General features: G+C 41.7%; 1 long non-coding RNA gene across 1 annotated transcript; it reads left to right on the forward strand.

Annotated features, from left to right (window-relative positions):
• Positions 1-9,297: 9,297 nt before the first annotated feature.
• On the forward strand, positions 9,298-10,527 carry LOC104943608 (uncharacterized). Its single transcript, XR_798125.1, has 3 exons — positions 9,298-9,428; positions 10,218-10,284; positions 10,422-10,527. It is a non-coding gene; the product is annotated as an uncharacterized lncRNA (long non-coding RNA).
• The last annotated feature ends 872 nt before the right edge of the window (positions 10,528-11,399 follow it).

Consider the following 11,399-nt stretch of genomic DNA (forward strand, 5'->3'; position numbering starts at 1 on the left):
CACAAAGACAGCCTTCTTCCACCTCAAAAACATCGCCCGTCTACGTCCATCCCTCTCTCCCACTGCTGCCGAAACCCTCATCCACGCCTTCATCACCTCCCGTCTGGACTATTGCAACAGCCTCCTCTATGGTTCACCTGCAAAAATCCTCAACAAACTTCAATATATCCAGAACTCCGCCGCCCGTCTACTCACCCACACCCGAATCCGTGAACACATTACACCCGTCCTCATCAAGCTCCACTGGCTCCCCATCCCCCAGAGAATTCAGTACAAGATCCTCCTGATGACGTACAAAGCCCTCCATAACCTGGCCCCATCCTACCTGACTGACCTCCTCCACAGACACACTCCCACTCGCTCCCTCCGCTCTGCCACTGCCAACCTCCTGTCCCTCCCCACCCGGACCAACCTCAAGTCTTGGGGCGACAGAGCCTTCTCCGTTGCTGCACCCACCCTCTGGAACTCACTACCCCAATCCATCAGAGATTCTTCCTCCCTCACAGCATTCAAAACATCACTCAAAACCCATCTGTTCAACACTGCATTCAACCACTGACCACCCCACTCCCCCCGTATTTTTTTCTGTTTTGTTTATCTCTTTTTGTATTTCTTTGTCTTTTTTTGTTGTGTTTTCTTAATTCTCTGTCAAAGCGTCTTTGAGTTTCATGAAAAGCGCTATAAAAGTCCCATATATTATTATTATTATTAACAACAATAAAATGCCGCACATTCTGTTCAGCAACACACACAACTACGAACAAGGATGGATGCCAGTAAATGTAAGCAGCAGAGAGACAAATTAGCTCCTCTGGCTTTGGTCAACGCAAGAGGTACAGAGGAAGTTGGACGGCACAACGCGGTCTAAAGCTATTTTCCAGCAGCTGCAGCGGGAGTTGGCCACTGCTGGATACCACCGGACTCTGGAGGAAATAAGCAACAACCAAAACAACTCAAGAAAGACTACCGGGATCATTGTTGTTGTTGTCGATATGAGGGATTTCCGCGCCGCGTGGGTGTCATAAGAAGGCTCGTAAACGTTTACGTGATGATGCAAACGATGACGCGATGACGCAGCTTCAATCGAGCTCCACTCGGGCTCTTAGCAGTGGAAACACAAGTAGTGCTACAGAGAAGAACCGGTTCTGCACCAGAAAAGCAAAAGAACAGTTCTTGAACCGGATCTGGTTTGGTGGAAAAGGGGCATTAGTAGAGCTATTGGCTCAGTCCTTGCTGTGGAGGTCCCAGATTGAAATCTGACCTGGGGACCATTCACTATTTTTATCCCCCTGTCACCCCCTTTTAACTCTTTCTCAAATAAAGACACTGGTGGCCGAACAAATAATCATAAACCAAAAATGTAGCTCCATGAAGAGTATTCCTGAGAAAACTAAAACCATTGTCTTTTCATGGATTAACACATTTCAAGTTGTGCTCTTTTAGGATTGGATTTAATTGAACAATGTATTTTTAACCTTTTCTGTCATTAATGGGTTAAGAAAAGGGTATTTGTTTGGGAATATTGTGAAAAGTTGTTGTGATATAAAGTTGTTGTATATGTTTCATATACTGAATATACATGAAGAAAAATAGAAAAAGATGACCTTAAAGTTTGGTATACATTATAAATGATATTATACATTGATCGCATGATCAATGTGCAGAGAAGCAACCTTCTGTTGAAGACAGTATAGGACATACACACGCATTTCAGACTTCTTGAAGCTTATATGCTTTCTCATAATTCATGACTTACGAATGATAGCTTTCACAGAGAACTCTAGATGACTAATCCTTTTTACATAGCTGAGAGGTATTACATTTTAACAAAGGCTTATCTGTAATTGGTAGTTATCTGACACTGTAGATAATCGTAGATAGTCGTCAACTTTCATATTTGGGTACAAAATGACTCTTTTTCATCCTCTGCACTGTGGAATGAATTCCAACACTGTTCCACCTCTTCGCCAATTAGTTTTCTCAAGAACACTTTTTCCACGTTTGCTGTCTCTATCCCCAGCATCCCCTTTCCCTCTCTGTTAATTTTTCATTTGTACTTATATATATATATATATATATATATATAATATTTATATACACAGCAGCACATCCCTCTCTCCCTTCCTCTGTCCTCATCTCGCTGCCTCCTCGTTATTTTCTCCTCCCTTGAAGCACTCCCCCAGTCACTGGGGCTGTAGAGAGATGTCGCCTGGTGAATTTGTCACTAGGGCTCTTATTTGAATTTGACGACAGATTTTTAGCATCATCGACATGGTGACCGGGCACTGGCAGTAGTCAAGGCAACGAAACATTTTGTATTCCTTTGCAATCCTTGATAACTCCATTAGACTGCGGTGTGTGTGTGTGTGTGTGTGTGTGTGTGTGTGTGTGTGTGTGTGGCGAACAGAGGCAGGCAACACCAGTCGTGAGAGGAGAGGGGGGGGTGAGAGGGGGGATTACATCATTGCTGTAAGAGCAGGGACTTCTCTGTCAAACTGCAGACTGCTCTCTCTTTCTTTCCTCTTATTCTCATCCTGTCTTTTTTCCCCTCTTCCTCACTCAATCCTTAATGTATGTCGTTCCCTGTTCCTCTCCTCTTTTTCATTCTGTTCAGACCTCTCTCCCTCCGTCCCCTCTGTCCTCCCCCTGTCTCTGTCCCTGAAAAGCTTGCCAGAGAATAAGTTCCCTAAAGCATGGTGCAGTGGGCACCAGCGTGTCATGAGCGATAGCGCTGTCTGAGGGCTATTTTTAGAATCCTGGCTGATATCCCTGTCTGTGGTGATGGTGGCGGCACTGGGGGGGGGGGCTCTTTGTGGCAGAGGGCTGGCGGTCAGGACTTCAGGACTTGGGAGGACAGCAGCTGTGGGACAAAGTTATTGTGGTAACATTGTGGCCAATCGATCTGTGTGTGTGTTTGAATCCATCCCATCATGTCACGCTGTCATACGCTCACTCAGTCACTCTTCCTCCCCTCTTCTTGCTGTATTGTGTTCACCACCTCACCCTCCTCTCCTCCAGCGGCTCCTCTCCACCTTACGTCATCCCTCCCTCTCTCTCTCTCTCACACCTGTCCTCTTTCCCACGCTCATGCTCAGCCTCTATCTCTCCGCTGATGGTGCTCACTCCTCCCCCCCTCCTCTTCCTTTCACTCCCATCATTTCTCCTCCTTATTACCCAGTGTCTACTTTGATGTTCTCCTCCTTGACCTCATTAGAAACCACCTCTCACTCCTTCACAATTCAGGATTAAAGATGGACACATTTTAGCTTTTTACTTTCCCCTCCTTTTTCTAATCGTAGCTCCTTTCCTTTACCACATGGGCTCCTTTTTTTTGTGCTTGTCTTTGAGGATATGGCTCGCCCATATCAAATCCCACTTAGAATACAGGGGAGAAAATGTGAAATCATAGCCCCTAATGTGGACCAAATATAGTAAGAATATAGTAACAAAACTGACTGATTGAGAATAGGCGGGTCACGTGGGATAAAACGTGAAAATGTAATTCATATTAAAAAAACATACTTGAGGAAACACAGATTCAATTATTGGAAGATTTTCAATGGATGATATTATGGGTAAATTAACCCCTACAATTTTACATTTAAAGTTGAATATTTTTGGAAGTTTCCTATGTATCGTGTCGTTGGATCACTGAATGTATTAGTGTTTAATTCTCATACTGTATATGCATTTTTGAGGTTGGTCCAACACTTTGACATAGACTGAATGTCTAAACTAAAATAACACAGATTAACACTGACTTCAAGTTGAATAATATTAACAATGAACACTTGTCAATTTCCTATTCTTATAATTTATACAATAGCCATTTGCAGAGGTTATTGTATATTACTGTGGTGCCATTAATATTTGTTACAGTTTTAAAATACATATTAAATTAGATGTGATTGTTGACAATATGGGATTGTAATATTTGCCTTCTTATTATCTTTGATCAGAAAAAGTTAATGACTGCCTTTAAACAGCTATAAAGAGTTAGGCTAATAACAATTGTGGATTAAAGTTCTAGTAATAATAATGTATTAATTTCTATACCTGCTGGCTATAAATAATACCATATTTACAATTTAAAAATGTGATCATTGATTTTGAAAAAAGTGGAAAGATGGACACACCATGAATTAAAGTCTGATTAAGGGAAGTTGACAGCAGATTGTAGTGAGATTTGATCCCTGTTCAAATCTGTATAGATTTACGCTGTGTCATCTTGTTTAACAGGCGGCTCATTTACTTTCAGTTCAGGAGAAAAACTCATTTGCATTGATGTTGAACTATACACATAAACTCCACGTAAAGGCCCTTTGCCATAAGCTGTTTGATTTCTCATCTTTTTTCACAGCTGTTACAAGAAGTAGGCACCGGCTTTCCAAAGAGATGTTTTGTAAAGTGTTTTCCTTGTTTTCCACCAGATCCTGCCCGTGTGGTTAACATGCCATCCGTCATCTACGTGGCCATTGGTATGCCTGGCTTCATCCGCTGTCCTATAGATGCCAACCCCCCTGTAACTCTGGTTAAGTGGAAGAAAGATGGCCTCCCTCTCCGGATAGACAAGGTGAGCGGGTGTGCTGCTGGCGCTTTTGTTCCACTCACTTCACTCCGCCTTAGACTGGAAATTAGTGCATAATTTCGTTAAAGCTCCATGTGACTTTACTTCCTGTAATTTTCAGTATTTCTCTTGTTTGAGTGAAAAGATTCAGTTGCCCTTAGCACTGAAAAAACAAAAAAACCTTGGCTTTAATTAAATGTCTATGTCAACAGATTTTCTGTTTTTTCCGTGTGTGAGGCTAGGTTTGGAATCAGTCTGTTACAAAATGTTACTCTTCCTTACACATCGTCAATCACTTTTCCATCCACAGTTCCCTGGTTGGAGCCAAATGGACGATGGGAGCATCCGTGTGGCAGAGGTGACGGAGGACTCTCTCGGCACCTATACCTGCATGCCTTACAACGCCCTGGGTTCTTTGGGATGGTCCTCTCCTGCTCCCCTGGTGCTAAAGGTACCTCCAAAGTCACTTTGCATACCCCATAGCAAAACAGCTGTGATGCCTCAAGGAGGCATTACAAACTCAAAGCAACTCATTATTGTTACCTAACCTGTGTTGGTGCTTCCCCCTGGACAGGAGCCTCCTAAATTCTCAGTGGTTCCTGGAGGGGAGTACAGGCAGGAGGCTGGGAGAGAACTGGTCATCCCCTGTGAGGCGGAGGGAGACCCCTTTCCCAACATCACATGGAGAAAGGTTAGACAACTCCCACACTTACCCTCTTTCTTCTGTATAAGATTTGGCAACCAGATTTCTTGAGTAACCACATTTGTACCCACAATTTGTTTTTAGTTACAGTCATTGTTTTCCATTCAGAAGTGCATTTCTGAAACCTGTTGCTCTGATTTTTATTTAAACTATACAGTATATCATTGTAGCATTTAATCACATCTAAATGATGTCTATAAAATATGCAATCAAGGGAAGATATTAGTTTCTCTCCATTGTTTTCTTGATTATCAGGCATGCTTTATCTGACTCATTGAATACTGTGTGATTAGCTTTTGTTTCTGTCTCCCAATTATGAAATGCATAATTCTGTCTAATTTCTCAAACTTAAAATACACTTTGAAAGCTATTATCTTGTTGGAGATGTGCAATTGTTGGTTGTTGAACAGCTGGCTAGCCCCTTTGCTGTTTTTAGAGTTTTTACATTTGAATGACATGTACCAACCCTTTGTGCCCCCTCTCCATCTCTACTTCATTGGCTGACTTTGTCTTTCATTGGCTGGATGGACTGCAGGTAGGCAAGCCCAGTAAAAGCAAGCACAATGTTCTGCCCCGGGGCAGCTTACAGTTCAAGTCACTCACCAAGGAGGACCATGGGGAGTGGGAGTGTGTCGCCACCAACGTTGCCACGAGCATCACTGCCAGCACGCACGTCCAAGTAATAGGTACCCAACATAAACACTACTTCACAAACACATTTACATATATAAACCTACACATATTACATGTATTACATGAGAATATCTAGAGTAGTTGTCACGGAGGTGATCTCTGGGCCCATAGATCTCGGCCTCTGTTACGGGTTGTATAGCTTCATTGTGGTTGATTGTGTTCACCTGGTGCCCTGTGTTGTCTCCTCCCCCCTCACCTGTGTCTTGTTGACTGATTAGTGTGTGTATTTAGGTTCTGGGGTTTTTCTGTTTGGGAGAGGTGTGTGAGATCCTTGTGGCTGGTGACTGTGCTCACGGGAACAGCAAGATTGAGGCTGTGTCCTGTGTTCGAATTTAATAAATGCCCACAACGGGTTATATTTTTGGCGTTCTGCTTCCTTGCTTGGTCGGGCCGCTCAATTGTCGGCTTCACAGTAGTGCAGTAATTGACAGTTCTCTACGTCCCACCCACTGAGTTACTGTTGCTATGCCTGCCTGTTACATTGTACTATATGGCACATTCAGTTTAACATGGGCAGTGTACATTATTTACACAATGTGTCCTTGACTTCAGAAAGAAGGAGAAAAGAGCAACATCACACTTCTAGCCAATAAAGGAAAACTGATGCTTGCAGCTGTTATCTGATGTAGCTAGCTGGCTAATCAAGCTAATGTTAGCTTAATTAGCTAGCTTGCGATGGAAAAAGCAATCCTCTGGTTGACTTTATAACGCTTCAAAATGACTCATCAACACAAAATCATGTTCAAGGGCCTCAAATATAGCTAACTACTGGCATCACGCAAAAAAAACGAAGGCTAAAGCCAGTGGTGTAGTGGGGATTTTTTTACTGGGGGGACGCTATTTTAATTAGCTCCAAACAATGCCACACAAGTGCGCACAAAACGGGCAGACAGGTCCACAGAAACTACCGGTATGCTTAGTCCTACTTTAGTTACTGTACTGCAAAAAGCAGACGGCGCTGCGCTCAACACACACACAGACTCAAAACCATGGACAAACTGGCACATAAATGACATAAACAATTTTTTTTTCTCTCTCTCTCTTTAAAACTCATAACAAACAAACAAAATTCCCAAAGTTGTCCTGATATTAACTTATTAAATAAACAAAACGAAAAATATAGCCTACTTATGCAAACAACATTGAATCTGGACTTGAATGATATTCTTTTTAGAAAAGAAGTCAAGTAAAAAATGTTTGCCTGCCATTATAGAGCTTTTTCGTTAGTATTCTTGAGGGAAAGAGCTGCCGCAAAATCGGCAGCTCTTCACTGACACACCCCCACCCCGCCGCGGGGTCACAAGCGTGATGACGAATCATACTTTTTAAGGAAATCGTTTTTATTTTTTATTATAATTACTGTGAATTTTTTTTTCATTATTACAACAAATACACACTTGCAACGCATAACACTGGCAATGATTTTATATTTATTAGACTATTGAAAAAAAGATCATGCTCCAAATAAGCGGGGGTACGGCGTACCCCCGCGTCCAACGCCCACTACACCACTGGCTAAAGCTACAGCTGAAACAAGCTATTCTTGTCTTTCATGTATCTAGTATATTGTTATCTGACTGTTATGATCAGACAAGCTATCCACATCCTGTTTTCTTAGCTTACATTATTTAGCAAGACAAAGGATACATGCATGCTTTCTTATTGCTATCGTTTTTCAATTGATACATTTCATTTTTATGTTACAAGGGAAAAGACTTGTAGGATGAGGTTACATTGGGTTGCTGGCTTGTTCCATCTCTCAAGTTAAATACATGTAATGGATCACAGCAAGACTGCTCTGTGACTAATGTGCCCTTTTAACTACACACCCTCACTGCCTCCCCTCTCCACAGGCACAAGCCCCCACGCCCCCACCAGCATCCACGTGGTGGCTTCCTCTACCTGGGCCAATGTGTCCTGGGAGGTGGGGTATGACGGAGGCTTCCAGCAGACGTTCTCAGTCTGGTATGGCCATGTGTGAGTCATCCCAGCATGCTTTGCTTCCTGCTTCTTCTTTTTCTTCCAATACTTCCTCTGTTGTTTCTGAAAATGTCTTTTTTCCGGGTTGTGTTCAGAACAGTTGTTAAAACCTTGAGATCGAAATACATGGAGATCGAGGTTGAGTGAGTTTTCATCTCTAATCTTGGATTTTCTGCAGGAACTCATAAAGACAGTTCCAACAAAACTGAACATGACCCAAAATTGTCTTTGCTGCTGCTGCTGCTGCTACTGCTGCTGCTGCTGCTGCTGCTGCTGCCGCTGCTTCTGCTACTGCTACTGCCGTCAAACTTTAATTAACATTATTCATTTAAATGGAGGCCTATAGTCTCAGTAAGCACTATGCATCTGTATCATATAGGGACATAAACTACAGCATATATAATATTAAAGGTGGGGTAGGTAATTTTGGAGAAACCAGCTCGAGTGCGCTAGAATTTGAAAATACACAACCGTAAAAAATCTGCCACTTCCTTACAGAGCCCCTCCTCCAACACACACGAACGCGCACATGACCAATGAGGGCACAAGATAAGTTTGTGCACAGATGGAAGGCTGACAGGCAGGTAGGCCATACAGTTATTTTAGCCGGGCCGGCTCAGATGATTGGTCGTGCTTTTTACAGAACTACGGCTTCCACAGATGACATTTTTTATGGATTTTTTGTCAAAGCACTTAAGATATTCATTGCTATCGGGATGTTAAGAGCATTCCATGGAATATAACAAAAAGTGTATCTCGAGCCGTTTTCTCAAACTTACCTACCCCACCTTTAAACTCCTTTAAGATTTGCTTGATTCTGAGAAAGTGTTGCTTTAACCTTACGTCACAAAACTAATCCCATATATTCACAGCAATCATATTCTGTGAAAGAAAATGTGACATTTTTGACAAATAGTCATAAGCATTGAAATAAGTGTCCTTTACTTTTATAAAAGTCTTGACACATTGTTGTCAAAAGATATCATTACAAGTAATCCCACACAAAATCTTACTGATAAATTATAATTTGTTTGTAATATATTGGATATGTTCACCTTGTATCTCACAGTTTATCCAATGGTTTAAGCTTCAGAGATGCATTATGTTAAACGTTTTTTAATGCAACACATAGGCCTACATGTTAAAATGTAAACAGTTGAACAATAGAGTGGAGTAACACATTATGCATTTGTATAGTGGAGTATAACTATTTGTTTAAATACTGATACTACAAGTAACTCAATATTGTATTTAAGTACAGTTTCTGAGTTTATTTACTGAGTTTCACTCCCCTACTGACTAAAACAGACATCCATGTCTTCAGGCAGGTAGGCCGTCCCCTGGTGGCTGTATGGTGTAACGTCACAAAGCCATACTGAACAAAGATGGTGTCAATCACAGCTGTGAGAACATAAACACTTTCATTGTTTTATTTATTTTAACTAGTCTCGTCAGAGCAGCAGTTTTCGATCTTCGCGTCGTCAGGTTTGTATTCCGAGTTGATATTATCGTTTATTCATCTTATCCCTGGAAGCAAATCCTATATGTCTAGTGGGGTAAGCATGCTAACCGGTAGTTAGCAGCAGGCCTCGCTCAGGGTTTGTTTTCTCCGCCAGCAGGCCTCTCTCAGCCGGCTACTATAGCTAGCTAACAAGCCAACAGTCTCTCCTGTCGACCGGTTGCAAGCAAGCTAAAGCAAGCTAACAGTTATCACAATACTTCCAGTTCCAGCCCTGCTGTATGTGTGCTGTCTGCTCAGGTCTGCTTCTCTTCAGGCTGTTTGAATTGAGTAGTGACTATTGTCATGTAACTAACGATACTCCGCTAAAATAACGATATCTTTTTTTAAACCATCATGTTCTTAAGTCATGATGCATAGCATGAACTACATCTTTGTGGACGTGTGTGCACTTTATGGAGAAATTAATGCAAATGACAGCAGCCTTCTCGCTTCCTCCCATTTAGGCGAAAATATGTATGAATTCAAAATAAAAGGAAATGTTTAGTTTAACTCTTAACAAACATAAACATAAACTCATAGAAGACTACAATACAAAAAATACAAACAATATAATAAATAAGTAGGTGTGAAAACGCATATTTAAAAGGTTACATTATTTTGTCATTGCAGGTTTTTTCATTTGTTTATTTTCAGTAGAGTATGGGTCAAAAGACACGGCCGTATGGGACCCCAGTATTTAAGACTTTGTTTCTGTTTGAATAAGAGCATTTTCAACATATTGTTAGATTGTACAATTTTGCCAAATCTTGCAGTGTTCCATAGTCGCAGCCCTGCATTCCAAAAAAGAAGACGAGTACTTCACCATGAGCTCAGATGATGGTGAGACCACACACACACTCACACACTCACACACACACACACACACACACACACACACACACACACACACACACACACACACACACACACACACACAGTCAGTGCATGGTGTTTAACTGTCCCTTTACCTGGTGCAGGTGAGATGGAGAACCAGGCTGAGCTGGAGGAGAAGACAAGGCTCATCAATCAGGTGTTGGAGCTTCAACACACTTTAGAGGGTACCACACACACACACACACACACACACACACACACACACACACACACACACACACACACACACACACACACACACACACACACACACTTTTTTCCACTTGTTGTGTGGAACCCTCTGAGTTTAAAAATGAGCTTTCGGGCTATAATGAATTCAGCTTCAACAAGCGTGGTCCCAGTCAGTTTAGCAGGGGTTTCACTTTTTCTGGGTCCAGGAAGAAGCTGCTCTCCCCCGCAATCAGTGTTGGGCAAGTTACTTCCAAAATTTAATATATTACATATTACTTATTACTCTCTTTTGAAAGTAATAATTTACATTACAATATTACTGTCTCTGAAATGTAATGAGTTACACTACTTTTTAGTTACTTTTTAGTTTCTTTCACCAAAATAACCGCAAAAGAATAGCTAGGTATTTTAAATTCTAAAATGTAGTTTAGTGCAGCTCATTATGCATCCAGTGAAGGACAATGTGGTATAGCATAACAACTGTGTAGGCCACTGGCGGCACATATCAGACCCGGGCCGGGGGGCGGGGCCACATGACCGGGCCCTTTAAACCCAATAAAGCTTGACAAAAATATCGGGAGTCCGGGGTGGTAATCTGACGCTCGTGTGTAAAAAGTCGCTCAGTCAGTAAGATTACAATTTAAAACAATGTTTGAAAGAAAAGTAACTAAAGAAAAGGTGTAATATTTAAGATCTCGTTTCTGCAAAGGGTATAGAAACTAAATATATATCAGAGATAATAATGATATACCATGACATAAAGTCCAACAAACCACAAGGACAACGAAAACATAGCCTAATAAAATGACTACATTTCTGACACACCAATCACCATGGACAGCCAGCCGCCACCATAAGAGCACAGCAGTGTAAAATTGGCACAAATTAAA

The sequence above is a fragment of the Notothenia coriiceps genome, unplaced genomic scaffold, assembly GCF_000735185.1.
Source record: "Notothenia coriiceps isolate Sejong01 unplaced genomic scaffold, NC01 NC01_scaffold00006333, whole genome shotgun sequence".
NCBI lineage: Eukaryota > Metazoa > Chordata > Actinopteri > Perciformes > Nototheniidae > Notothenia > Notothenia coriiceps.